At 49.7% G+C, this 26,009-nt stretch overlaps 1 protein-coding gene across 2 annotated transcripts in view; it reads left to right on the forward strand.

Annotated features, from left to right (window-relative positions):
- ZBTB16 (zinc finger and BTB domain containing 16) overlaps window positions 1-26,009 on the forward strand; it is a 182,995-nt gene that overhangs the window by 41,039 nt on the left and 115,947 nt on the right. The gene's annotated exons all lie outside the window — the stretch shown is intronic.

Genomic DNA, 26,009 nt, shown 5'->3' on the forward strand with positions numbered 1-26,009 from the left:
GGCGGGGACTGCACCAGGCCTTGGTTGGCTGAGCAGTCTGCTGAAATATACTATTTTTTTTTTTTTAGTGTGTTCGGTCTGCTAGGACTAAAGAGGGTTTTTTTTTTTAATAAACTTTGGGACATCGACGTCGCTACTTGGTTTGGTGTTTCAGTAACCACATGTAAGAGCTGGTGGAATCTTTCTTCCCTTTGCTTTCTCTGAACCTTCCAGAGAGCGGGCCCCTATCTCTCGGGGGATTAACTCCTTGTGGCCCCCATGTCGTTGGAGCTCCCCCACCCTGTGTCAGCATCTAAACCTCTGTACACAGGATGTTTTCTGTAGCGCTTATCAGATGGTTTTAGGAGATGCAGGGTGGAGATCAGAGGTAACGTTTAACCCGTCCTGGATTCCTTTCATGAGCAGGGGCCCGAGGTGAGCTCGACCGCGGAACAGCAGGAGGCGGGTTTGCTGGAGCCCGTGATACCCGACTTCCTATCTCAAAGGGAGGTGTGGGGGCCTGTGGTGGGGTGCACAAAGGAGCTTCGTTTCGGTGGCTTGTTTAACACCCCTTCCCGACACCGGCATGTGGGTTTGGAGCCCAAGGAATCAAAGAGAAATGTAACAAATAAATCTTTCTTGTGTGTGGGCTGAATAATCGAATTTGTGGGATGTCCACACCAGTTTTCTCCTCTTCCTCCTTATCCTTCCTTCCCCAGCATTTTGGTCAAGGTGCCAGGTTGGAACGCTTGCCGAGGGAAGGTTCCGGAAGGGAGCTGAAGCCAGATCAGGGACCTCTGCAGCAGCGTGGGGGGGTCCCTGTCCCACAATGATGCATTCGGATCATGTTGAGGGTTAGATTTGTTGGATCCCCGGTTGAGCGTGCAGAGACGACTTGGAACGAACCACGTTCTATCTTCTGCCCCATTAGAGTTCCTACTTTCAAGGCAGAAAGGATGGAAGCAGGCAGGATAGGCAGTCGTTTCCCACAGCTTTGTCAGTGACCAGCACACTTGTGCCAGCCTACAGATGTTGCCTGCGAGCTGGAGAAGGACACCCAGCACCCCTCCAGGCCCTCCCATCACTACTTTGCCTTTTCTTCCCTTCTACCCCCTATTTCACAGCTGAAGGGTAAAGGAAAGTAGCCCAGAGCAGCCCCTGTCAGCCCCATTCCTCGGAGGCTCGGTGATTCTGGGGCAGAGGTTGAGCCAGGCCAGGAGAGAACCTCGCTGTGGTTTGGTTACGGTTTGCTGAGCATTCTCCAGAAACTCTCTGGTTATGACTGTCCGATTCAGCGAAGGGGATGCACTTCCCAGAACCCAGGAGGTAGGAGCTCTTGTGGCCTGGGCACCCGCAGGCCTGGTCCCTGGGAGCAACTCACCATGGGGCTTGGCCCACCCATCTTCCAAAACAGAGACCGTCTTTCTAGCTTCTGCTTCGTGGGTTCCCTGGACAATCACCTATAGAACGGACATTGACGAATTCATGCTTTTCTTCTGGCTGTCACAGAAAAGGAAAGTCATGCCTCTTATCCATGGGGCGTTCTTGTAGGGGCCCCAGAGTAACCTCAAACTCTTTGAGTAAGAGGATCGAGTCCCTTGGGGCATGGGAAGGGGAGTTTGTAATTTCTATCTGAGATCAGGGTTGGTTATCACACCGTTAACCGCACTCGCTTCTCTTCCTGACCGGGTTGGCCAGGTGATCCAGCGACGTTTCCCACAGCCGTCCACCCCCCTGCGGAAGATGCGTTTGTAAGAACTTAGACCCATCGGTGTTTTGGCACCTGCTGCGTGGACACAGCGGGCCCTCGAGGAGCTTCTCCCAAAGTCTAGCCTTCGTTTCTCTTGTAATCTGAATGTGCATCCCTGATTCTTTTTTTTTTTTTTTTAATTTTATTTATTTGACAGAGAGACAGAGATCACAAGTAGGCAGATCACAGGCAGAGAGAGGAGGAAGCAGGCTCCCCATGGAGCAGAGAGCCCGATGTGGGACTCATTACCAGGACCTGAGATCATGACCTGAGCTGAAGGCAGGGGCCTCACCCACCGAGCCACCCAGGCGCCCCAACGCTTCCCTGATTCTTGCGACAAGCCTGGGAGCTGAGCCTGGCTGGACGGCCCCAAAGTCAGAATTTCATCCTCTTGGGTGGGACCCTGGGTGTGGCTGGGTTTTGGTGGTAGTGACAAAAAAAGAGGTGTGGTTATCTCTTTCGGTTTCAGGCGAGGCAGAGAGCTGCCACTGTCTGAGTTCCTTGTTTATAAACTGTGCTTAAATGAGGTTCTTCCCTTCTCCCAGCCGGAGGGTCTCCTAGGTAAACTTAGGAGGAAGACAGATACTTCTCCAACTGTCACTGCAGGGGCCATAAAAGAGACATTTGGACCGTGGGGCTGGGGAGCTCCTTGTCTTTGCTCCATGTTAGCGCGAAGGGACTGGGGTAGCCCTAATCACTAGGGGAAGGCAGTTTTTCTTCATTTAGCTTTTAATTGCTTTCTTTCACTTTTATGTATAAAAGATTGTCCATTTAATTAACTCAAGAATGCAATTTCAAAAACACTAATGCTTTACACATGATGGCTTTTAAAATAAAAGTAGCATTCTAATATTGCATAATGTTTTCCTATCCCCCCCCCCCCACTCCTCTCTGCCTCCACCCACCACCCCTCCAATCTGTATTAACCTTTAGCAGCCGAGCGTTGTGAGGAGGAAGACGCCGGTCTTGATGGCCTGTCTGCCTCCTCTTTCTACTCTCAACAGTGATAGGGCGACCCCTCCTTTCTGAAATGTCACTTCTGTGAAGAGGAGGTGGCTTTATTTATTTTCTTTTGGGGTCATGGAAAGACCCAACTCTTGTCGCCTTTAAAAAAATCTATGGCGCATTACATAGGAAAATGGAAAAGAAGAGAAAATCCTAGGGCTTAACTCTGGTTTCCTTCGGATGTTTCAGTAGGAGAAGCCTGCTCATGTTGGTTTCAGTAGGAGAAGCCTGCTCACGTTGGTTCCAGGAACGACGATTTCACCATCATCTCTTTTTCGGCTGAAAAGATCTCCAGCTCTTTCTCTTCTGTTCTTATCCCCTTCCTGGGGCCCACAATGTTGTGAATTGCCCACGTCTTGGGTTTGTCTGCTTTTCTGTGGGAGGTTTCTCAGACCCCAGAAACTGACCCTGCACAGCAGCCCTCCTCGCCCAGTCCCCACGGGATGGGTTTTCGAAGGCTCAGTCCTGTCGTCAGGCTTTATGTTCTGCACCACTTGGGCTTGGGGAGGGGTATGAGTCCTCGTGCCACCATGAAAGACAGTTCTGTGACCAGCTACGCTGATCCCAGCCAGCAGGTGGAAGAGGGCCTGACCATCGCTTCGATTTTGTAACTAATGGGATGGAGCCCCGGACGGGTCAGTGTCTTTGCCCGTAGCTTCCCCGCCAGTGAGGGTTAGTGCCTGAGTGAGATCTGCTTCACTGTTCTTGTCATGCCTTCTTGGATTTTCTGTGTTGGGCTATGACCTGGGTCCTGGAAGGGACCTTGGGAATCACGGGACTCCCTTACTTGCCTCGAAGTCGGCTTGTGTGTTCCTCGTATTTGGGTTCCGATGCTGTCCACTGAAGACCTTGGGGACCTTGCAGCGTGCACTGAGAAACATTCTGTGTTTAGATCTCCTTTAGCTCTCTCCGATGAACCCTGTTTCCTCCTGCTCTGGCCTCCTGGGCCGTGAAACACTCAGTTGTTCGGCGTGAACACATCCGGCAGCTCTGCCAAGGGCTTCTCTGTGCGGTGCAGGTTGCTTCAAAGGGATCCTCTCTCCCATGGTGTCTCGTCTCCAAAGAACATGACTTTTGAGTCTACCAACGTGACTGCTAAAAATTCCCACCCCTGGAGAACAATTGTGTAATGATGAGAAGCCATTAAAAGACTGTCCCTTTTCCTTGCGGCTGTGTGTGGAACCCTGACTTTTTGCCAGCCTGTGACATGGGTGTGTGCACAAGCATCTCAGGAGAAATATATGCTCTTAAGTCTGTGATTCGTGGGTAAAAATGCCCTTAGAGATGGATGTTTCTCTAGGAGGAACTGTGCTAGCCCAGGAGGGCCGGAGGTCGTGAGCGGTAGGACAGGGTTTTTGGTTTTGATTTTGTTTGAGTCCTTTTTGGGGGCAGAGGTTTTCAAATGAACCTGTTGTGACTCAGGAACGTGGTGGGAGATGGGGGACTAGGTTTGGTTTTGTTTTGACGTCTGCCTTGTAATGGGATCCCTCTCCCCCTCCCACCATCCTTATTATTCCTGTGGGCTCCTACTCAGGAAGCATTCATTGTAGGAGGCGCGGGGAGGGTTTGCCGCCGGTGACCATACGGCCTCGTCATTCATTAATTCCTAGGGTCATTCATCGAGCTAGTTAAACTTCTGTGTGGAAGACGGCAGCCCAGATGGTCTTTTGGTGCCTTCGATCGCAGAGATCCCTGGCCCTGACAACAGAGAGCTCGCAGAGCGGCTGAGTGAACAAAATATTTGCAGCTATCAGAACACGGCTCCCGGACCTCGGGGGCCCCCCGAACTGGAACACCGATCATCTCCAGCATCTTAGGAATCTTTTTTTCTGGTCCTTCTCCTTTTTAGAAAAAAGCCCAATGTGAATCCACCAGGCAGTTTCTGTGCTTACAGAAGCAGTCATCGCCTCTGAGTTTTCGAGGGGGATTGGTGTCCATGTGCTTGTTCGTGGGTCTCTCCTTAGTCATAGCTGTCTGCTTCCTTGTTCTGGAACAACTCACTGTCTTGAACATCCTGGTGAAATTTTGAGCTGATCTCCTTCCTTCTCCCTCCTTCTCCCTCCCACTCAGCCCTCCCCGAGACACCTGAGCTCTTGGGAAATTGCCTGTAGGGGCTGAGGAGATGGGAGTGGTTAATGCCCCCCTCTCCTGGGCTGGCTCCCTTAAGGCTCCCTTATGGGATGGCAGCCTCTGAGCTCCGGGTTGGTACACGGGGTTGGTACACGTCCCCTCTCTCGTTCTGTCCCCACCGTGGGCCTTTGGCATCCTGGTGTCGCAGATGAGAAACCTCATTTGCACACAGAAGTTCAAAGGGGTTGGATAGTTAGCCCAGGCTTTTAAGTTGGATGGCTGGAAATCAAACCCACGTCTGTCTAATTGCTTAGCCTGTGCTCTTAATGGCTTCGTGGATTTTCCCTGTGGCTGTTGGGATAGACTGGCTTTGGTGCTGATGGGCAGACAAGGGCCCCTGGCCAGAATTGGCTTCACCAGACGATGGTTCTGCTTCTTTGGTAGGGTCAGTCTCATTTTGGGGCTGGGACTGGGGTGCATTTGTTGCCCTGACCCAAGTCTTCATGGATGAGGGACCGGGCCCTGTGGGAGGGGAGGCCCCGGGAGGAGTCAAGAGGCCGAAAGGGAGAGTATGGGGTGTGTCCGCAGTATGGGGATGTCTGTCTGTTTCTTCTAGTGGAACCCACTTTGGTCTTTTAGTAGCTTTCCATTTGCATGTGGCAGTCAGCTAAGGTACTTTGTCTCAGTGCTGAACTGGCCTTCTGGGAAGTCCTGGTTCCCTTGAAGCAAGATCTGGTCTGTGCTGAGGATGGTTGGTTCTTTAAGCTTTGAGGTACGACATCTTTGGCCTTGCCTGAAAATCTCCGCAGCTTTCCCTGGCGTTCCCGAGCCTCGGAGCCATGCCCCGCCGCTCGAGCCCTCATGCTGCTCACTCTTGCAGCGACCTAGAGGTTGATGGAGTTCCCCAAGGCCAGAGTTGGGAGCACAGAGAGGCCCAGATGTTTTGCATAGTTTTTTCCATTGCCCCGATCAGGAATGTGTTCCCTCAGGACGGGTTATGGCCTGGAAGTGAGCCTAATGTAAACATCCTAGCCGCAGCCAGTCCCCTTAATCGAATAGAAATGGTTTGGGGAGAAGCAGGCTTGAGGGTGGGGGATGGAGGAAAGGAAAGGAGGGGGAGGGGAGAGATGGAGCCCTGGAATTTGGGCAGAAGGCTGTTCTGCCGGTGGGCTCCTGAGTGGATGCAGGGCAGGAGCTCGCTGTGTGGAGCTGGCCAGGTGCACATCCGGCTGGGTCTCTCAGGGGGCTTGGTTCTCGCAGGCAGCCTGGTTGGTGGAGGGAAAGCATGGGCTTCATGGTTGGGCTTCATGGTTGTGTGGCTGGGCAGAGCAGTGAGGGAAACTGAGGCATGTTAGAAGAGCCAGGACTGGGGGAGAAGGAGCTGGTGGGGGGGGTCCTGTGAGGACTTGTGGAGGAAGCCTAGTAATTCAAGTACTTTAAAGACCTTCAGCATCATAATGGAAAACCGTACTGCTTTGAAACGCTATGTTCAGAGGGCACTAGACTCCCAGAGAAGGCTAGGAAGAATGTGGGAGAATGACATGTGTGTGTCTGCAGGGTGCCTAGACCTCTGGGTGGGGACCTTCAGCGACCCGGAGAGGCTGACCCTCTTCTCTGTGCCCCCTCTGCCCATTTTCCTCTCCTTCGAGGAGCTCAGACTTTCTGGGAGACTTGAGGTACTTCACCCAGACGCAAAGCTAGACAGTTGGGCGTAAAGTGAGTGGTGGTCTGCTGTAACCGGTGTGCAGAACCCCCCCAAAGCGCCGTAACCTGGGGTTCCCAGAGGGTAGTCATGCATTACTGATCTGACCTCTGGATAGTTTGGCATTTTTGTAGGGGAGTCTGGGCGCACTCCAGGCAAAGCCACCACAGCTGCCCTTGTCGGGCTTTCGTGTGAGCTCTTGTAAAAAGAGCTGCCCGAGATGCAAAGACTGACGTGCTGTTCTTGCTGCTGCAGGTTCTAGGAATAAGGGTCCGGCGTCAGGGGAGAGCACAGGAACAGGGAGGAGGCGGAAACCTTCCTATTATTCTCACACCTTGGAATCTTGGTGCTCCAGTGTGCCAAGGAGAGGGAAGATATAAACAATTTAGTTTGCCTTCGGGATACAGGATCTAATCTAAACATGATTAAGCTGATTTGATTTTATAGATTGGAATTTCTAAGTGATAGAAACTGATGAGGTTAATGTGAAATATTTACTTAATAAAAAGCCTCATTACCTGATGCTGAAGGGTAGGGGAAAAAAAAGGTTTTCGGCAACGCGTCTGATCTTTTGGAAATGAAGTTGGGTTAAAGTTTTCTTGGTAAAAACTGAATTCTGTGATCTTGTTTTTACACATGCTGTGCTTAAATATTAACACCAATTGAGCAAATTGCCTTTTAACTGCCTTTATTTGCTTTCATTAACAGTATAATTTAAAAGCTCAAGAATTTGCATGGAACCTGTTGTGCATGTTGTGGGGGGGAACTATTCATAAATTAATTAATCGTGAGAACATTATCTTTAAGGAGGGTCACGAAACACGAGCATGGTTTCTGAAAAGCAGTGACATGTTTGTATTGTTTCTTGGGGACTTGATGTACTTTTGGCTTAGAGATCTGAGAGAGAGAGAGAGAGTGTGTGTGTGTGTGTGTGTGTGTGTAATAACTTGGCTGGATGAAGAAAAATTTTAATGACTGGACATGTTTTAAGTTAAGTTGAGTGAACCTAATTACACTGTAGTTTCCAGAGAGCTGAAGGCAATACCATTGGTATTTAAGCACTAGTTTCAAAATTAAAACCAACCTGCGTAATTGGCTGTGCTCCTGAAATGGTTTATCTCTCCTCCGCTCCTTCTCTGAGCAACCCTTTTCTTTCTTGCCTCCCCCCCTCCCCCCCATGTACTTCCACACCAACAGGGAGGGAGCACAGCCGGCCAGTGCTGCTAACCACAGGACTGTCCTTCCAGTGAGCCACATTAAGTGCATTGTCCTTTCATGAAATTACTCTGAATATGTGAGAAGTTTCCAGAATGATTTCATTGACATCAGTTGCTTCCTTCTGTACAGACGTTTTTGTGGTTTGGAACCTCGGCCAAAGCAAACATTATGAATGAGATATAGAGACCACCGAGTCCCATGAAGGGCTGAGAATTCCTCTGGGAATTATTCTACACAAGCTACTCTGACACTTTTGTTTTGACAGAGTTTCAACCCAAGTTCTCCTGTCCCCTTCTCCCCGTGCTCTTGGTTTGTGATGGGTCGCCGTCCTAGTTAATCTAATCCAAAGTCTAGGTTTTCAAGGGTCCACAGATGCCAGGATGTTGAATTTATTTATCTCTGGAGTTTTTGTTGGCTACTGTAGATACACATTTTTCCTCTTCCCTTTTTACCCTGACTCTGTTCTTTTTTGAGACTTCTAGACCCACTTCAGGAAAGAATGAACTTACTTCTTATGAGCACTTGTCAGATGTGTTTTCTTGGGTGCATGTGTGTAGAAATATACATTTTGAATAATGTCATATATATTTTTGAAAAGTTATATACAAAACCCAAAGTATATGGGGGAAAAGATGGATAAACTTGGCTACATCAAATATTCAAAACATTTTGCATGCTTTTCTATTGGGTTTTTGTCTCTTCCTTACACATATATTGATTCTTTTTAAAAAAGATTTACGTAGTTATTTGAGAGAGAGAGAGAGAGAGCGCGAAAGAGCGAGCTGGTGGGGGGCAGGCAGCAGACAAAGGGAGAGGAAGAGAGAAACTCGAGCAGACTCCGTGCTGAGTGTGTAGCCTCCCATGGGGCTCAATCTCACAACCCTGAGATCAGGACCTGAGCTGACACTAGTGGTCGGACACTTAACCAGTTGCATCAACAAGGTGCCCATGATTCTCTTTTTATCTGAGTCAGAAATATTAATCTTTTACCTCTTAAAGACAGAGCAAGTGTTATTGAAGATACAGAGAAAAGGGAGCCCTTGTGCACTATCAGGGGGAATGCAAAGTCGTGCAACCATTGTGGAAAACAGTGTGGAGGTGCCTCAGAAAACTAAAAATAGAGCTACACTATGACCCAGTAATTCCACTATGAGTTCTTTACCCAAAGCAAATGGAAACACTAATTGGAAGAGATTAAATACATGCCTGTGTTTATCGCAACATTATTTACAATGGTCAAGATATGGAAGCAGCCCTAGTGTCCATCCATAGATGAAGGGATAAGGAGGATGTGGGATATGGACATATATGCAACACAGTATTATTTGGCTGCAGAAGAGAATGAAATCTTGCCATTTGCAGCAACACGGATGGACCTCGAAGGCATAGAGCTGAAATGGTTGAGACAGAGAAAGATCAGTATCTATGATTTCTTTCACTCATACGTGGAATTTGAGAAATGAACAAAGAAAAAGACAAAACAAAAACAAAAAACTGTACTCTTAACTCTAGAGAACAGGCTGGTGGTTGCCAGAGGGCAGGTGGGTAGGGAGATGGGTGAAATGCATGAAGGGGCTTATATGAGTACAGAAAGCGGTTTTTGCCTGGGGTGGCTCAGTCAGTTAAAGGTCCAGCTCTTGGTTTTGGCTCAGGCCCTGATTGTTTGTGAGATCGAGCCCAGAGTGGGGCTTCACGTGGAATCTGTTTGAGATTCTCTTCCTCTCTTCCTGCTCGTGCTTGCATGTCCTCTCTCAAATAAATAAATAAATACAATCTTTAAAAAAATTATATACTTACAGTGATAAGCACTGAGAAATGTATAGATTTGTTAAATCATTATATTATACACCTGAAACTAATATAACATTGTTAATTATACTTGCATTAAATGCATTAAATTAAAAGGTTTCAAGAAAAAAATGCAGATAAAAAATCCTTTATCTGTTGAATGCATAGCAGATATTTTCCCGAGTTGATCGTTTGTGCTCTAGTTCCAACTGTGGTTCCTTTTTATCATATAATGTCTTAATAATGTATTTAATTTGAAGAGGTCACCATGATATCTGTAGAATGGATAATATAAAACCTTTAGTGGTCCCATTTTAGAATTTGCATTTGGGGGGAGTATCCAGGTATTGAGAGAGAGAGAGAGAGAGCTGAGCGTGATAGAAGAAGATGGGCAAGAAGTGAGGAGAGAATGAGTTATGTTAAAAGGTTGATTTTTTTCCCTGTCAGGAAGTCCTCCAAGGACCCCTTCTCTCTAAGGCGACCATTGTTCTCATGCTTTTAGCACATACTTGTAGCACAAGGATTTCCCTATTCTGAAGACACTCGTCTTAAGAGTTCTCTGCCTGTAGAAGGCAGCCTCTCAGCCCACCCTTCCTACTCGTCCTACCCAGTCTTTAAGACTTGCTTGCAATGAAAACTCTAAAACTGATCTCTGTTTCCATATCCTTCATTGCTACCTCTCAGAGTAGCAATGGGCACAAATTCTTTTCTGACTTAGGGCACAAATTGCTCACCCTACTTCTTAGCATGTTGCTTGAGAACTGAGCTCTTGTCATTTTGTTTCGCTTGTCTTTGAGTTCTGCACTGTCTTGGAGCAGTGCATGTGTAACTTACCAGCAGGTAATTTACCACCCAGATCAATTCTCCTCTGTTCCCCCCCCACCCCCTTACACCCTTCTGAGACTGGTCCATCCTTCAAAAGGGGTGTTCGACATTCGGGGCCTTGAGGTCCAACGTGGTGTGTGTTGTGCATAAATCTGGTTGAGGTATTGACTCGCTTGTTGGTTGGGGTTTGGGGAAGATGAAAAGGAAGAAAACCAAGGAAGCAGGAATTCCAGAGTTCCTAGCATTGATCTCCAGATATTCCTGATCGAAAGTGCATCTCATCCTGTCCTTTTCCCAGCCAGAGGTGAGTTCATAGCAGCTTATTCAACAGCTGTTTATTGAGTATCTGACAAAATGTTTTGCTTTGAGTGAGATGATATGGGACAAATAGTCATGGTCTTTGCCCTTGTGAAGTGTTCCCTAGTTTGGGATTTGTTCAGGAAAGGAGGTTAAAAAAATACATACATTCTGTAAATGACCCTTTGGCGTTCCTCTTCCTTCTATTTTGATCTCTCATCCTCTATTCCCTCTTCCTAAATGCAGCTGGCTGGGATTTTCTGTTTTCCAAGCCACATCTTTTGAGGTGTTAGGGGCAAGCATAGCCTTTAGTCATCTAGAGTGGGTCTTTCCACCAAAACCTGGCCTTCATTCTTGTGTTTATGGATTTATTTGTTCAGTTAGTCATTCAACAAAAAGTTGTTGAATCGATATTGGCTAGATTAGTCGGTTTTTAAGTACAGGAGGCGGCCAAGTTCCTACCTTTTCTCTGTATTTTTTTTCCCCTCTTAATTAATTTTTTTTATTTGACAGAAAGAGAGAGACAGACAGCACAAGCACAGGGGAGTGGGCGAGGGAGAAGCAGATTCCCCACTGAGCAGGGAGCCTGCCGCGGGCTTGATCTCAGGACCCTGGGATCATGACCCGGGGTGAAGGTAGATACTTAACGACTGGGCCACCCAAGTGTCTCTCCTTCCTTTTTTTCTGAAGCTGATATACTAGTAGAAGAGATCCTGGGGAGGAAGTTGTTACTGAAAAAGTCATTCCACGGGCTCTTAGAACCTCCAGGTGGTGGTTCAGTACACAGTGCTATTTCTATTTCCATGACATATTTTCAGGAAATAAGTAGAAATACTACAGTTCTTCCCTTAAGCATCTAGAATAACATGGCAGTCTAATTGGAGATGATGTCTGGAGAATGTGTCCTTCACACTTGGCACGGTGTCTGCCACAAAGTAGGGGACCAGTGACTGTGTGTCGAAAGGCAGAATAAGGGATAGAGACTTGAAGTAGGACATCGGTGGGAGAAGTTTCTTCAGAATGAGGGATGAGAGGGAAATCAGCCTGGGGAGGGACCCACAGGAGGCTTCAGTGTGTATGGGTGGTTTTTAATGTCCTGCTCTAGACCTCTGAATGTCTGAAATATTTGAAGAATTTCTCACTGTTCTCCCACCTGCTTGATCTGTGTGTTTGCTGCTGAACCCGAGCCTTAGTGCTCCAGAGAAAGCATCGTGAAGTGTCTGCAAAAGAAAAAAAAAAAGTTTGTTTCAGTTCTTACTGGAGTTCTTTCCTGGAATAGAACCTACGTTACATTTCAACACATGGGATGGAAGCTGGAGGGGAGATTAAGGTGTTTTCCCTAGAATGTTCCAGTCCTGAGCTGATTTTCAAAGAAGTCGTGCAGATCAGTACAGAGACAGAAGTCAAGATGTCAGGAGCATGGCTTTCCTCCCTGCTTCCTCGCTTCCTCCATTCTTTTCCTTCTTTTGTTGGTGGGCGGGTATGGGGGGGTGGAGGTAGGAGAAGGTTGGGAAAGGGTACAAACCTGTAGGTCCTTTTAATTTTTCTACCCTCCCCTGAGTTGCTGAAACTTTGTAGTCTGGGGAAGACCTTCTAGAGAAAGGAACCATTGCTTTTGTGTGTGGATATGACCAGAGCAGGGAGAGTGTCTGTCCTCTAGCACTGTTTAAAGTGTTTGGGGGTCTGTCTCCTCTCCAGAGGTCAAAGGTGAGACAGACCTTTGTTAGTGTTGTCCCCCCCCCCCTTTTTTTTTTTTTACTCCCTTGTTATCTCAACTTCCAAACATCAGCTTTGATGTCTATTGTTGGGACTTCAAGAGGACTCTTAGCACATCGGGCAGGTGTTGGTTTTAGTGAGAAGGCGAGAGAGTCTGCATTCTTCTAGGGGGAGAGACGTGGGTCCCACACATTCCTTCCCGAGCACTTCCCAGAGGAGGAGCTCATTGGAGGTGGGAGCAGGAGTCCTCAGGCCCACCAGCCGCAGGGCCCAGGGCTTGCTGAGGGCAGCTTGCCCTGGGGCCGTGGGTGTGAGGCAGGACTTTCTCCCCTGTCTGAAGGGATCTGTCTTCCTTCAGTGGCTGAAGAGAGGCTGTCTAACAGCCCCGTATTAAGGTTTCATTAATCAAAGACACTTCCACTGCCCCTTTACAGAAACACAACTGCTGTGGCTGTCCTCTGCTGACAGCCCACTAATTTATCTTTCCCGGGGAGAGGGAGGGGAGAAGGACAGAGAGGCGGGGTGTCCGCCTGCTGAGTGGAAGGGATTGCCACACCGGGTGCGCACGTGTGTTCGTGTGTTGACTTCCACATTTTTGTTCAGAGGGTTGGGCTGTAGGCCACCTCTGCTCCCCACCCTGTCCACTCATCAGGAGATTGGAGCCCTTGGAAACAGACACTGGAGATGGGTTTTCATGCTCTTTTTTTTTTTTTTTTTCATTTTTTGCCAAGAAAATATTTACTTCTAACTCCCAGCCCTAAGTTTTGCTAAAATTGGTGACAGAAAAGTGCTGGAAGGAAGAAGTAGTGTGCTTAAGTCTGTTTAATGGGCATTCTAGGTGAAGCGTGTGTGTGTGCGTGCGCGCGCATGTTGCGGGGTGGGGGGCAGTGATCGCGACATTAACATCTGGGAGCCACTGACCTGAAATGGTCCAGTCTTCTTTTTCAGCTTGATGGAACTCCTCATTCTCAGGTTGGAATCTGACCTTCGGAAACCCTCTGCTCGCAAGATGGATATTTGGGCATTTGGAAACCTCTCAGGGCCTCCTAAGTGGGTGATTGGGTATTGTGTGGTGTGTGTGTGTGCGTGCGTGCGTGTGCATCTGTTTCAAAGCCGGGTCTCTAAGGAAGAGGAGGCTTGAACTCACTTAATTCATCAAATATTTACCGAATTTTACTGAATACTGACTAGGTAGGTTTGGCTCTTTTGGAGACAATGGTGAACCCTAATCCATTTCTTAGCTCTTAACTTGGGGTTCGAACTAGTACTCAAATGGCTGTCATAAAAGTTAGAATAAAGCCTGTTGCCTCCAACTATTAGAAAATGCACCAGAAGCTTCAGGAAGGGCGTGAGCACATCTGACTCCTTACTATATGCCAGACAACAGATGTACGGGAATCCAAAGGTGTGGTTCTTGTCCCCAAGAATCCTGTAAGCTCTTGGGGGACAAAATGCACAACACATTCTAGTATAATAAAAGTGGTCATAAAATGAAGCACCAGGGGTAGAGGGAAAGGAGGCTTTGGGCGGGGCCGTCGACAAGATTGCCGGGAAGGTGACATCTGAGTAGGATTTTGAAAGATTTTGAAAGGGGAAGATCACTGGTGAGACCATCCAGGTCAAAGAAGATGGCCTGTACGAAGGCGCCGGGGAGGAAGGAGCAGAGGACCGTCAGCTATTTGGTTTCCCTGGAGCTCGAGATATGTAAAGAAGCAGGTAGTGGTGGTGTTGGTCGGGGGCAATGTTGAGCCTATTTTGAAGGTCTTGCTTGCTCAGCAAAGAGACGTGCATTTCATTTTGTAAGATGCTGAAAGATTTTTATCAGGGGAGTGAAATAACAGGAAGTGTGTTTTAGAAAGCGCATTCTGAGGAGTGCCTGGCAGCTTTAGTCGGAGGAACGTGTGACTGTTGATCTTGGGGTTGTGAGTTCAAGTCCCACATTGGGTATAGAGGGGATTTAAATTAAAAAAAAAAAAAAAAAAAAGAACCTAGATCACTCTGAGTGTGCCACTGAGGGCGGAGAGGTGGGACTTAGCCTGGAGTCAGGACAACACTTCTGGAGCCTGAAGATGCCAGGCAGGCTGAATCATGGCGGCGGGGGTCATGGTGGGGGGCGGGGATGCCATGGGAAGGAGGTGGAGCGGGAGGGGCAGACTTGTAGGGATGCCGTGAATGGGTCTCCCTGATGGGGTGGGAGGGTTACAAAGAAAGAGCTGAGACAGTCCTGAGCTTTTACTTTGGTAAATGGCCAAATACTGGGAATATTAAAGAAGTTCAGGGGAAGCGTAATTGTTTATATTTTGAACATGCTGTTGGAGGAGATCTCAGAAAAACTAGAAGAGGTAGTCTGTATGTTTGCAATGGGTCTTGCAGGGAAGATTTTTTTTTTTTTTTAAAGATTTTATTTATTTTATTTGACAGACAGAGATCACAAGTAGGCAGAGAGGCAGGCAGAGAGAGAGAGAGAGAGGAGGAAGCAGGCTCCCCGCTAAGCAGAGAGCCCGATGTGGGACTCGATCCCAGGACCCTGAGATCATGACCTGAGCCGAAGGCAGCGGCTTAACCCACTGAGCCACCCAGGTGCCCCAGGGAAGATGTTTTGATAAGAAGGTCTGTATACTAACTCAGCTGTGTTCATTGACTTTTGATGATATTTTCGGGTGTCTAGGAATCAGAAGCGTCTTAATTCCGTGGCAGAAAGCGGTATTTTTGGCGTCCCCTGAATAATGAGAAATGTTTTCATCAAAGACCTTTATTCTTGTGTGTGCTGACATCTGGAGAGCAGAGATAGATATTTTCCTTGGGTCTGGGTTCCCGAGCCATGAGCTCTTCGCTCGCTCCTAATTAATCCTTTGTAGTTGGTGACTGATGAAATCATGGCTCTCTGAAATTTTTATCCTCGGTTGCATAGACACAACTGACTTTATCACAGGACCCCAGGTGTGTGTCTGATACTAGTGTGTTGAATCTAATGCATATTGATTGCTTTCTAAAATCTACAGGATCTGGGGGAAACAGACTAGAGTTTGTGGGGGGGAGAATTTTTATTTTTATTTTTGTAGTCTTGACCGATTCTTGACCGTATGCCAGGGTATGTTAGAATTTGGAGAACGCAGCTGTTATTGGACATGAGGAAGCCGAGGGCCCAGGAGATGAGGTGAGCAGAATCTAGGCCTCCTTCTTTGTGGCCCTTTCCTTCTCTCAGCCCTAGGAAAGCAGGTAGAAGAGAATCCATCTCAAGTGAGGGGTCAGGGAGACACTCTTTCTAGTTAGAGGTGGGGTATGTGTCTGGATGAGACAGAGTATTGTAGCTTTCGTGTTTTACTTATCTCAAAATAAGGAACCCTGTATTGGCGCCGCAGAGGCATGGGGATGTGGATATGGTTCAGATGGTGACTTGGAATTCAGGTGACATGCAGGTGACCTTTGTGACGAAGAATTCAGGGGGTGATATGTATGAGCGAGTGCGTGAGGGAGAGTGAGACTGTTTGTGTGTTCACTCTCTACCTTCCACCTTCCCCTCTGGGAACCCTGGACTCACCTGCAGGATTTCCTACAAGTACTCCCTGCTAAGGACCCACTCATTCTCTGTCCACGGCTCTGCTCAGTGGCACCCAGGCCCCTCTCCCCGTGACGCTCGAACAAGATAACCCCAAGAGGCGCTTGAGTTTGAGGTGTGGGACCACAGACGTTTACGGTTGGACGGTGTGGTAGAGGACTCTGGTCTCATCTGGATGGGTAGAAAGCTTCTGTTTGGGTCTCTGCGGTGAGGGGGCCTGTGGGTTTTAACAACAACCGGAACAGCAGCCCTCTTCTTGTGAACGCTTGTGTTGTGTCAGCCCTGTGTGAGGCACTTTAAAAGCCAGAGCTAATTTAATCCTCACATCAGGTTTGCGGTAAGTATCGAAAAATCTGAGTAGAGATAATAAACTGAAGCTCAGGGTGGCGTAGCACCTTGCCCGGGGTCACACAGCTGGATGGTGGCGGGGCTGGGGTCTGGCCTCTGACATGGCAGTGTTTCCCGCCATCATGGTAGGCTGCTGGTGAGGAGGGCTCTTGTGGAGGCCGGCTGTGTGCTGTGGATGCTGTGGAGCGAGAGGCACCTCGCTTCAGAGGAGGGATCTCTCAGAAGGCAAGTTGCAGTCTTCTCCGATGGTTGCAAGGAGGGCAGAGTCCTGTGGCCACAGTGGCAGGTCTGGTCTGGAGGCAGAGGGATGGCCTAGGCGGCTCCTGGGGCCCCTGTGGGAGGGGGTGTGTGGGAGCGGAAGTGGCCAGCCAGAGCCTTCCTCTACCTTCCCAGCCCATGAGGACCCCCTCTGGCCTGTTTCCGAGGTTCTCTCGGACCTGTGGAGGCAGAGCCAGCACTTCTGGGAGATGGGGATGGGGACAGGTGACAGGATGTGGGCACAGCCCCTCCCTTCCCCCTGGACTTGGCTTGGGCTCCCTCTAGCTTCCTCCGTCGTCCTTCCTTCGGCTGGCGTCTTTTCCCCAGTCTGCTCTGTATCTCACCCTTTAAAACCCAATTCTCTTCGTACCTGTAAGTTGGTCTGATATGGAAGAAAGTTCCTCTTCTGATATGTCGCATTTTCCTCAGCTCCTCTTCCTTTTGCTACCAGCTCCTTACTCCTCCCTGGCAACCGTGGGTTTCAGTTCCCCCACTGCCTTCTCTGCATCGGTTTGGGCGCCATATTTGTTTGGTGGCAGGATTGTGTGAGGAACCAAGCCAGGGCCTTTGGTGATGTTGGTTGGAGTTGAGGTGAAGTGGAAGGAGGTGAACAAGAAAAATGAGAAAGGGAAGGGCTAACTCTAAGGACGCTAGGCTTCTTATTTCCTCCTTTACCTTCACCTCCAGATCTTATGCTCTTCAAATGTCCAAATCTTCAGGACCCTTCTTTCCCTTTTCTCTCCAAGATGGCACCTCCTTTGACAGGGCCTCGTCAGGGAGCCAGTTTCCCCAGTTTAATGGCTGGAAGAGAAACCAGAGGCCAATTCAGATCCTCTGAAATGCTGTTTGTCCGTGTTCAGAGAAACCTTAGACTGTACTGACTCTCATGTGCAAAATGTTTTTCAGATCCTACTTTCCTGGTTAGGAAGCTCTTCCACTGATGTGCTGGGAAATGTTTAACAACGGGGTCTCCTGATTTGTAGCATTTACTGGTTTGCATGATGTAAGTATGGTCAATTTCAGGCCGCTAAGGTGACGTCACTGAAGGCGAATTTGGAAGAGGTGCCCGCCGTGGTTGCGAGCTTGCCCCAGGCCACCTCACCCACCCGTGAGGTGAGAAGGTTATTTCCTCAATGAATCAGAACATAAAATCCATGGCTCCATTCTTTGTCTTTGCCTTCCCCGAGTCTGGTTCTTGATTCTGGCTAGCACCATGGTGTACGTTGCTGCCATTCGCCGAATACTTATGTACATTATCTCATTTAATAATTTCAATAATCCCATGAAATAGGGATTATTATTATCCTCATTTTACCGATGAGAAAAGAGACACAGAAGTAAGTGCCTTGCTCAGGGTTACAGAGCTTCTAAATGGTAGAGCCCCAGTGTGAAGCCAGCGCTGGCTGATCCCAGATATCAAACCTTCACCCACTAAATTCCACTGCCAGTTTTACAGCATTTCATAGACCTCTCCAAACTGTGACTCCACTCCCAGGGGAGGGTCCTCTAGCATAACCTCAGGTCCTTTTGGAAACTCTTCCCTTTGGACTGTCTAGACAGATTCTCTGAGATGCGCGGCATCATGACCCTGTCTTAGGTCTGGTTACAAGGTACTGGCTTTCCTCTAAGACACTTTCTGAGCCCCAGGCCCACAGATTTCACTGAGGACTGAGATGGCTGCGTTCTTCATAGACACTGGGTTTGCCTGTTCCAAAAATGGTGATTTCTATAGCAACCATTTATTCTAGCAGATGTGTGCCTGGTATGGTTGGCAGAGGGTGGGATCAGAAATGGAAACGGCCTTTTATTCTTCACTTGCTGAATGTGTACCCTGTATGTGAGGCACATAAGAGAGGAAAAACATGGTATCCTTACAATCTCTGAAAATCTATGGTCCAGCAAAGAGGGAATTGCTACTTAAGTGCTTTTTTCTGGGGCTTGAGTTGGGCTCTGTTCTGGTTCTGGTTCTTTAAGGAGCGTTTTGTGGCGTGTATCTGTTGGTTCAATTCAATGGACAGTTGTCACTCTGGTTTCTGTAGAATGTAAACTTTTACCATTGGAGTGCGGCAGTTAAGTAAACACAGAGAAGGACACTGTCTTGGCTTTAAGGGCCTCAAAGCCCACGTTCATATATATTACTTAGGGCTCTCTTGGTTGTAGGTAAAAAAACCAAAACCAAAACCAAAACCAAAACCAAAACAAAAAAACCAAAAGCCCCTCAATCTGTGCTAGCTTAAGCCAAACAAGAGGATTTATCATTGTGATCTGGGAGTGTTTTGTGGAGCCCAAGGGCAGAGATACAACCCTACCTTTGAAGGCAGGTGAGTGGAACTGAGAACCAGCCATCAGAAGCTCAAGCAGGATTCTCTTTCTTTTTCTCATTCTCACTTCAGGCCATGCACCCAGGTTCATATTTATCTCTCTGCATACCAGAGCAGGTCTAAAAATAACGACCCTGGGACTCCCTGGTTTATGTGTGGCAAGACCTACTCGGGTTTTCCTTGACCATATCCTCAGTTCTACAAGAGAGGGAATCTGTTTTATGTGGTTCAGACGGGCATCTGGCCTCGGCCAACCACTCACTCCAGGCTTTGTGGTGAGGGCTGTTGTCTTAGTTTGCTTGGGCCACTAGAGCAGAAACCACAGGCTGGGTGGCTTCAACAATATGGTTTATTTTCTCACAGCTCTGGGGGTTGGAAAGGCCAAGATCAAGGTCCAGCGTGGTTGGAATCTGGTGAGGGCTCTCTTATTGGCTTGCAAATGTCTGCCTTCTCACTGTGTGCTCATGTGGCAGAGAGTGGGGGGAATATGGAGAATGAGATTGAGCAACCTCTCTGGTGTCTCTTCTTATAAGGACACTAATCCTTTCCAGATAGGGCCCCACCCTTGTGACCTCCTTTAACCTTAATTATCTCCTTATAGCTCCTGTCTCTAAATACATTCGCGTTGGTGGTCAGGGCTTCTACATAGGGATTTGGGGGGTACACACTACAGTCACGCACGATAACAGGTATGTAGTACGACATGGCTGCCAGGTTCTACCCTTGGGCTTGTGCATTGGAAGGGGCCTTATGGGGGCCCTCAGAAGGAGACACCTGTAGATGGGAAGGCTGAACACAATGTCAAGACAGTGCTGGTGCCAGATTAGAATCTGAACCTTGTTGTCGATGTCCTGCATTTGGGACAAATGGCTTCGTACATGGATAAAGATATATCTATCTATGTGTGTGTGTGTGTGTGTGTGTGTGTGTGTGTGTGTGTGTATAAAACCAGAGAGAACTTTCTGGAAAAGAAATGAAGGAATGTGTGAGAATGGCCTTTGGGTCCTGTTGGCCATTAACAAACCGTAATGAACATACGTGGATTTGAAATTAAGCAGGAATTCCCATTTCTCATGTGCATGGGTGTTCAGTCCTGAGGAATTGTCGGGGGGCAAGCTGGATGTAGAGTGTGCCAGTCTCTTAGCTCTTCCATCCAGGGGAATTAAGGCTCTTATGGACAATGGCCTTAAAGTAGGGTTTTTAATAAAAGAAAAAGAGGTGGTGTAAGGCCAGGCCGTGCCATCACCTATGGCTGAATGACCAGATGGGCACCGGACCAGTGCAGAGAGTCTTCTGTGGGGTGAATTCCTGAGCCAGTGGGATATGTTCAACTACAGAGACCAGATGACGAATGTATTTTTAAACTTGGAACCCATGAACCACTTATTATTTCTGAATTAGGAATCAAAACATATGAATAATCTCCACAGGGTTTCAGCAGATGCTCTTAAGGTCACTGGGCTTTGGGGAGAGGCTCGGGGGGTGACGGGAGGTAAAGTCCAACTTGATTCCGTGACTCCTAGGACATCCATGTCATGTTTGCTCGATGGACCGGCCACCGTGGCTGTTATGCGAGTCACATCGCTGCGGGGTCAGGGTAACTCATGGAGGCAAACAGCCTTCTTTATTTTTTAATACATCAGTGTCACCAGCATTTACAGCAGAGGCCGTGATGGGAAGATGGGCCCTGGTGGCCGTGTCTTCCTGGCTGGGGTGACAGAAAAGGCAGCACAGGCAGCAGACTTCTCAGGCTTGCCCCAAATCCCCTCTCCCACCCTCTCTGCCCCTCCGCACCTCTCCCTTTGTCTCGGCCAGCAGTCTCCTACCAAACAAGGTCCGGAACTGAGGTGTTCTGGAATTCCACCCTTGCTAAGCTCTGGGATTAGGGCCCGGGCATTTGGAAAGGGGACTGCGGGGACAGGAAAAAATACCCAAACATTAACCCCTTGGGCCCACAGCCCTGAGAGGCCTCCGCATCACGGCCATGGGTGGATCAGCGTCTCTTGGCCACATCCCGGAAACCTGAGCTTCCTGCACCAGAAGGAGACAGTTAAGCCAAGCCAGGCTGATGAAAATCTCTGTCCTTGATGACTCGGCCCACACACCTGTTCCAGCCTTTCACTCCTCGTGGTTGGTCAGGCCCAGGTATTGGATGACCGCTGAGTGCCGAGTGTGGTTCAGGCCCCTGGAGGAAGAGGGTTGTCCCCCGGGAGCTTGCATGTGCGCAGGGCATGGCCCCCGCATGCTCGCCCAGCCCTAAGGGTGCAGACGTGCAGGTGTGGGCAGGAGGACACGCAGCATCGCTCTTTCCTCTGCCAGGCGCGGGGCCCCACCTACCCATTTTCCTTGTGGCCCCTGTTGCAGTTAAGCATCAAAACACAATACAACGGCAACACGTATGCTCATTTTAAAAAATAAAAGCAACACCACACAAAAGCAATACACAGTAAAGAGTCAGTATTACACATCCCCCTCACTTCAGCCCCCTCTGAGGAAATTAATAGGGGTTTTATTTTTATGAAAGTATTTGAAACTTACAGAAAAGTTTCAAGAGAAATCTAGAGAACTCTTCTATCGGGGCGCCCAGATGGCTCAGTCTGGTGGAGTGTCGGACTCCTGGTCCGGCTCAGGCTGTGATCTCAGGGTCTTGGGATTGAGCCCTTCCTTGGGGTCCACGCGCAGTGTGGAGTCTGCTTGTCCCTCTCCTTCCTGCTCTGTTCTTTACCTTGTTCTCTCTCTCTCTCCCCTGCCAATAAATACAATCTTAAAAAAAAACCAAACAAACCAACTTTCCCATCACCTTTACCAAGTTGGGGTCCACCAGTTTTAAACCTCCTGCCTACTGGCTTTCTTTCCCGATCTCCTGTAACCACCCAGCCGCCTTCTGTGGTAGGACGTAGGTGGTAGGATCCATTTCCACTTCAGACGTGAGCATCCGCGGCCCAGAGCTGTTGAGCAATGTGCCCAAGGTCACATAACTATGAGAAGGCATGGCCAACGTTCCCACACGGTTCCCCCATGATGTCACTCTTATTTTCATTTTTGTTTTCCTCCCAGGCTTTTTTTTTTTTCCAGGCAAGACAGCAGAAGGCTCATCCAGCTCCTTCCCTAGGAGGAGATAATGACTGAGAAGGAGGAGGTAGAAGTCCTCCCAGACCCGTGCTTCCCCCTCCCCCACGTGGGTTTTCCCTTAGGGACAGGCAGGCCAGCTGGTGGGGGTCCCGGGCATGCTTGTGGTGGGAACCGCGCCTTCCTTTAGACCCTTTTTGCTTTGCACAGCAAGATGAGATCTTTTAGGGTCAAACCCCACCCCCATCAAGGAAATTCAGTTCACAAACATACCTGTTTTTCCAAGAAGAGGGCACAGAGAGCACAAGTCCCCCAAAGGGGCCATTCTTGCGGAGACACAAGGTTCCCACTGCCTTTTGGCCAGATATGAGTTGGTGCACTCCTACCCTTGGGGCGGCCGTGTCCACCTTTGTAAAAGAGAGGGTTGGGGTGTGTGGCCGGTGTGCCCTCCATGTTACCCGCAGCCTCCTGTCCCTGCTGGGGGGCCGTGCTCCTGCACGGAAGGGCCCCAACGAGCCGTGCTTAGAGGTTGAAGGATCTTTCTGGCTCTGAAGCTTTCACTTCTGTGCTCTGTCACTGGAATCCATCCCTCTGCCCAGGCACGGATTATGCTTTTATCTAATGCCAGCTCTGCCCCATCTGCTCTTTAAACGAGGTGAATCTGCTGCTTGTATGGAACCATCTAGACGGGAGTCACAGAGCAGGCGCCTCGTGAACCCTTCTCCCTGTTCCATTCTCCAGGTGGGGTTTTCCTGGCCGCTGCTCCTTCTGGCCTTGTTTCTCCTTTCAGGGGCGTGACAGGTGACTGGAGTGGTGGTGGCCCTCGGTGTGACATCTGTGTGGACCGGCCGACTCAGCTGAGTCCTGTGGGGGTGGTCCCAGGAAATTTGGCCAAGGAGGGGCTGGGTGCTGTGGCCTGGGATACACGCCTTAGCGAGCTCCTCACATCTGATTGGAAGAGCTGTGTATTGTGTTGTTTTCCTCATCAAGGTGGGGTTAGGGACCTGGGCTGCAGTGACAGGGGAGCTGGGGCAGGACTCAGACATACAGCCTCTTGAGGAAGGTTCTGGAAGCTGATTCCCCAGACCAGCATGGACTGGAGCAAGACCCTGTGTGTCTTCCTGACAGAGGCCTGAGACCCAGGTCATAGGGCCTTGGGAAGGGCCATGCTAACCTCTCCACCGGCCAGTCTATACAGACTCTGCTTCACGAAATCACACCTACTTTGCATCTAGCTGTGGTGTGTTCCGTGATGGTTCCTTTCTAATAAACCTCCTTTCCCCTGCAGATCCCCCGAAAGGCCAGGACCTGTCCTTTCTTTTTCTAGTTGAGCAGAGGCAGGGAATACTGGCTCTTAGACCCTATTTTGGGCCCCGGTCTCTGGTGCTACCTTCTCTTACCTGCTCCCCTCTCTGTACCTCTCCTTCCTGAGAAATCCAGGCCGCACCCTGGGCTCCCAGAGCCTGGTGTCCGCGGTGTCTCCTGGGGGACAGTTTGTATCTCAGGATAGAAGTCAGGGGGAGACAGTTGCGTATTTTAAAAGCTCCTTCTCATGTGAAATACCTTCCTGGCCTGTCCTCTTCTGAGAAGCCCTACCCTAGATGGTTCTCTTCCATAGCAGCCCAGAGAGCAAGGGGTTCTCAGCGTGGCCAGCTGCCCACCTGCATTGTAGTCCCACAGGAGACACGCTGCAATCCCGTGGCCTGCAGGGATGACGGCATTCGGAAGCCTCGGGTAGTAGGAACAGAAGCTTGTAGTAAATAAGCTCCCGGGTCATTTTGATGTGCACTAAAATTAGAGAAGCACTGTAGTGGTACCCCCTCACCCCCCGCATAAGTGTGTGTGCATGTGCACACACACATACACACCCCCACACACACACCCCTTGTGTAATGGCTTCTCCTGCTTCTGAGAACGCTCTGCCTTCCAGACGTGGGTCAGGGGAGGCAGAGCCCGAGTGCAGGGCTGCATGGGCTCTGTAGAAGGACCTGTGCCAGCAGTTACAGGGGGAAGGCTAGTGAGGGAGAATCTCAGAATGGGGTTCTTGTGGCGCTGCTGGGGAGGCAGAAGGCCTCAGGGAGGGGCCTGTCCCCTTGCTGGCAAAGCCTGAAGCTGCCGCCCACGTGGCTGGCCCGTGGTCCCGCACGGCTCTGACTCTCTCATCAGATATCGCATGTGCTCCCTTGGCTTTGGGAGGGGCCGTGTGATTAATCTTGTGCCCCAGAGAATTTGCCTCAGCACGTGTCTTAAGACAGAGCTGTACAGTCTCCATATGTCTCCTCTCAGAGAGCTGGAGGCTGGGGCCGAGAGTCTAGGGAAGGCCTCCCTCCGTGCCCAGCCTTCTGACCGCATCGCTGAGACTTGAGGCCCGTCAGTTGAGGTCTGATGGGAAGGGGCCGGGCTCGGAGTTCGGCCTGCCCCAGTCTTAGGTCTTCTTGCTTCATTTTGCTAAGGCACCAGAAGATGTCTTTCCCTCTCTGGGAGCTCATACTCCCGGCCAGCGGTTTCTGTGCAGCGTCCACGGCCATAGTGAAAAGTGAGAAGCTAGTAGAACCACGTGGCTTCCTCAGGAAGCGCCCCCGTGGGGGTCCTGAGGTGTCAGTGACTTAGGGAACCCGGGCACCTGCACCCGCACCGATGCTCAGAAGCCCCTCTGGTGGGGATTCCTCCCGGCCGAGGAGGGGTGGTCTGCACCTTAGGCCGCTCTCGCTTTCCTGGGGGCATGTGAACGGTGGCTGGGCCATGGTTCTGGAGAATAGGGATGCCATCCACGTGGCCACAACGGGCGAATCGAAGATCACAGCCTCGGGAATCCGACGACTCTGGGTTTGAATCCCGACTCCAGCACTTGGTAGCTGGACAGTCTTGGGCCAATTACTGAATAAACATCTGACCCTTAGTTTTCTCTGCTGCAGAGTTGGGGATAAAAAGAGCAAGTAGCCTCTGGGATGTGTCTTGAGGATTTGGTGCCATTTATTTAAACCTTGCTAGCGCCTGGCTCCCCCTAAGTGAGGGCTGGCAGCGGTGGCCGTCCTTGGTGTGTTCTGAGAGACTCTTGCCATCGTAGAGAGCGTCGCTCGGGCCCTGCGAGATAAGCTGGTCGGGGGTTCTGGCCAGTGCCACCCTGGGCTGGTTCTGAAGGGGCCTAGGTGAGTGAACTCCGTTTGCCTTTCCCAGAAATGGGCACGTGCCTCTCACCCGCGCCCTGATGTGCCATCTGTCCCACCCAGGTTCCCATCACTGGGGCCCTGAAGCAGCCCCGGAAAACTGACAGCCAAACTCAGGTTGAGCAGGCTTCGGATGTCTCGAGTCCTGGAGCAGGAAGGGAAAGGGGCAGCTTGGGCAAGGTGGCGAGCCAGGCAGGCCCCAGCGTGCAGCCAGGAGGCCACGAGCCTGGGCTTAGGCCTCCGGTCCGGACGGGAGGCGGCGAGCTGCTGCTGGGAGCCTCTGTGCACCACGGACATACAGGTCACCCTTGAGCTCGGGAGGCTCCTTCTCTCTCCTTTTCTTCACTTTGAAAAGAGTCAGCAAAATCCTTATTTCCATAAGCATTTTTTCTGGCTGTAAAAAGCTGAATCCCAAACCTGTTATTATAGCTGTTCATGCTATTTTAATCTGCTCTGTTTAGAGGTAAGAGGGTAGCAATGACTCTGCAATTACGGAGTACATTTGATCAGGGCCCAGCTATTGGAGCCGGCGGAGGGCCCTCCGAGTGGGACGGTGCCGTGTGTGGCAAATCACTTTCGAATTTACTAAAAATATGCCCCTTTGCAGCCATGCAGATATCATAATTTTCCTCCCTGAGGCCTGTTGAAATTCCCATTTGCTTCCTGCTCTGCGCTGGCTCCCAGCACTCACCCTTTGGTCCCCCTGCCTGTTCCCTTTCATTCTTTGTCTTGGTCCCCGGAGCCAGATTCTGTCTGGCCTCTCTTCCCCCCTCGGCCCCACCCCAGCCCACCCCACCCCCGTCTTCTTCCTCCCTCTTCATTTCTGGCTCAGAAATATTTTCTCTTCTGCTGACCGGCGTGCCGGTGAAGCGGGTTTTCGTTTGCCATGGTCAGGAGAAAAATACTTGGAATTCTAAATCTACCAACTCTTGTGCAT

The sequence above is a fragment of the Mustela lutreola genome, chromosome 1 (assembly GCF_030435805.1).
Source record: "Mustela lutreola isolate mMusLut2 chromosome 1, mMusLut2.pri, whole genome shotgun sequence".
In the NCBI taxonomy this organism is placed as follows: Eukaryota; Metazoa; Chordata; class Mammalia; order Carnivora; family Mustelidae; genus Mustela; species Mustela lutreola.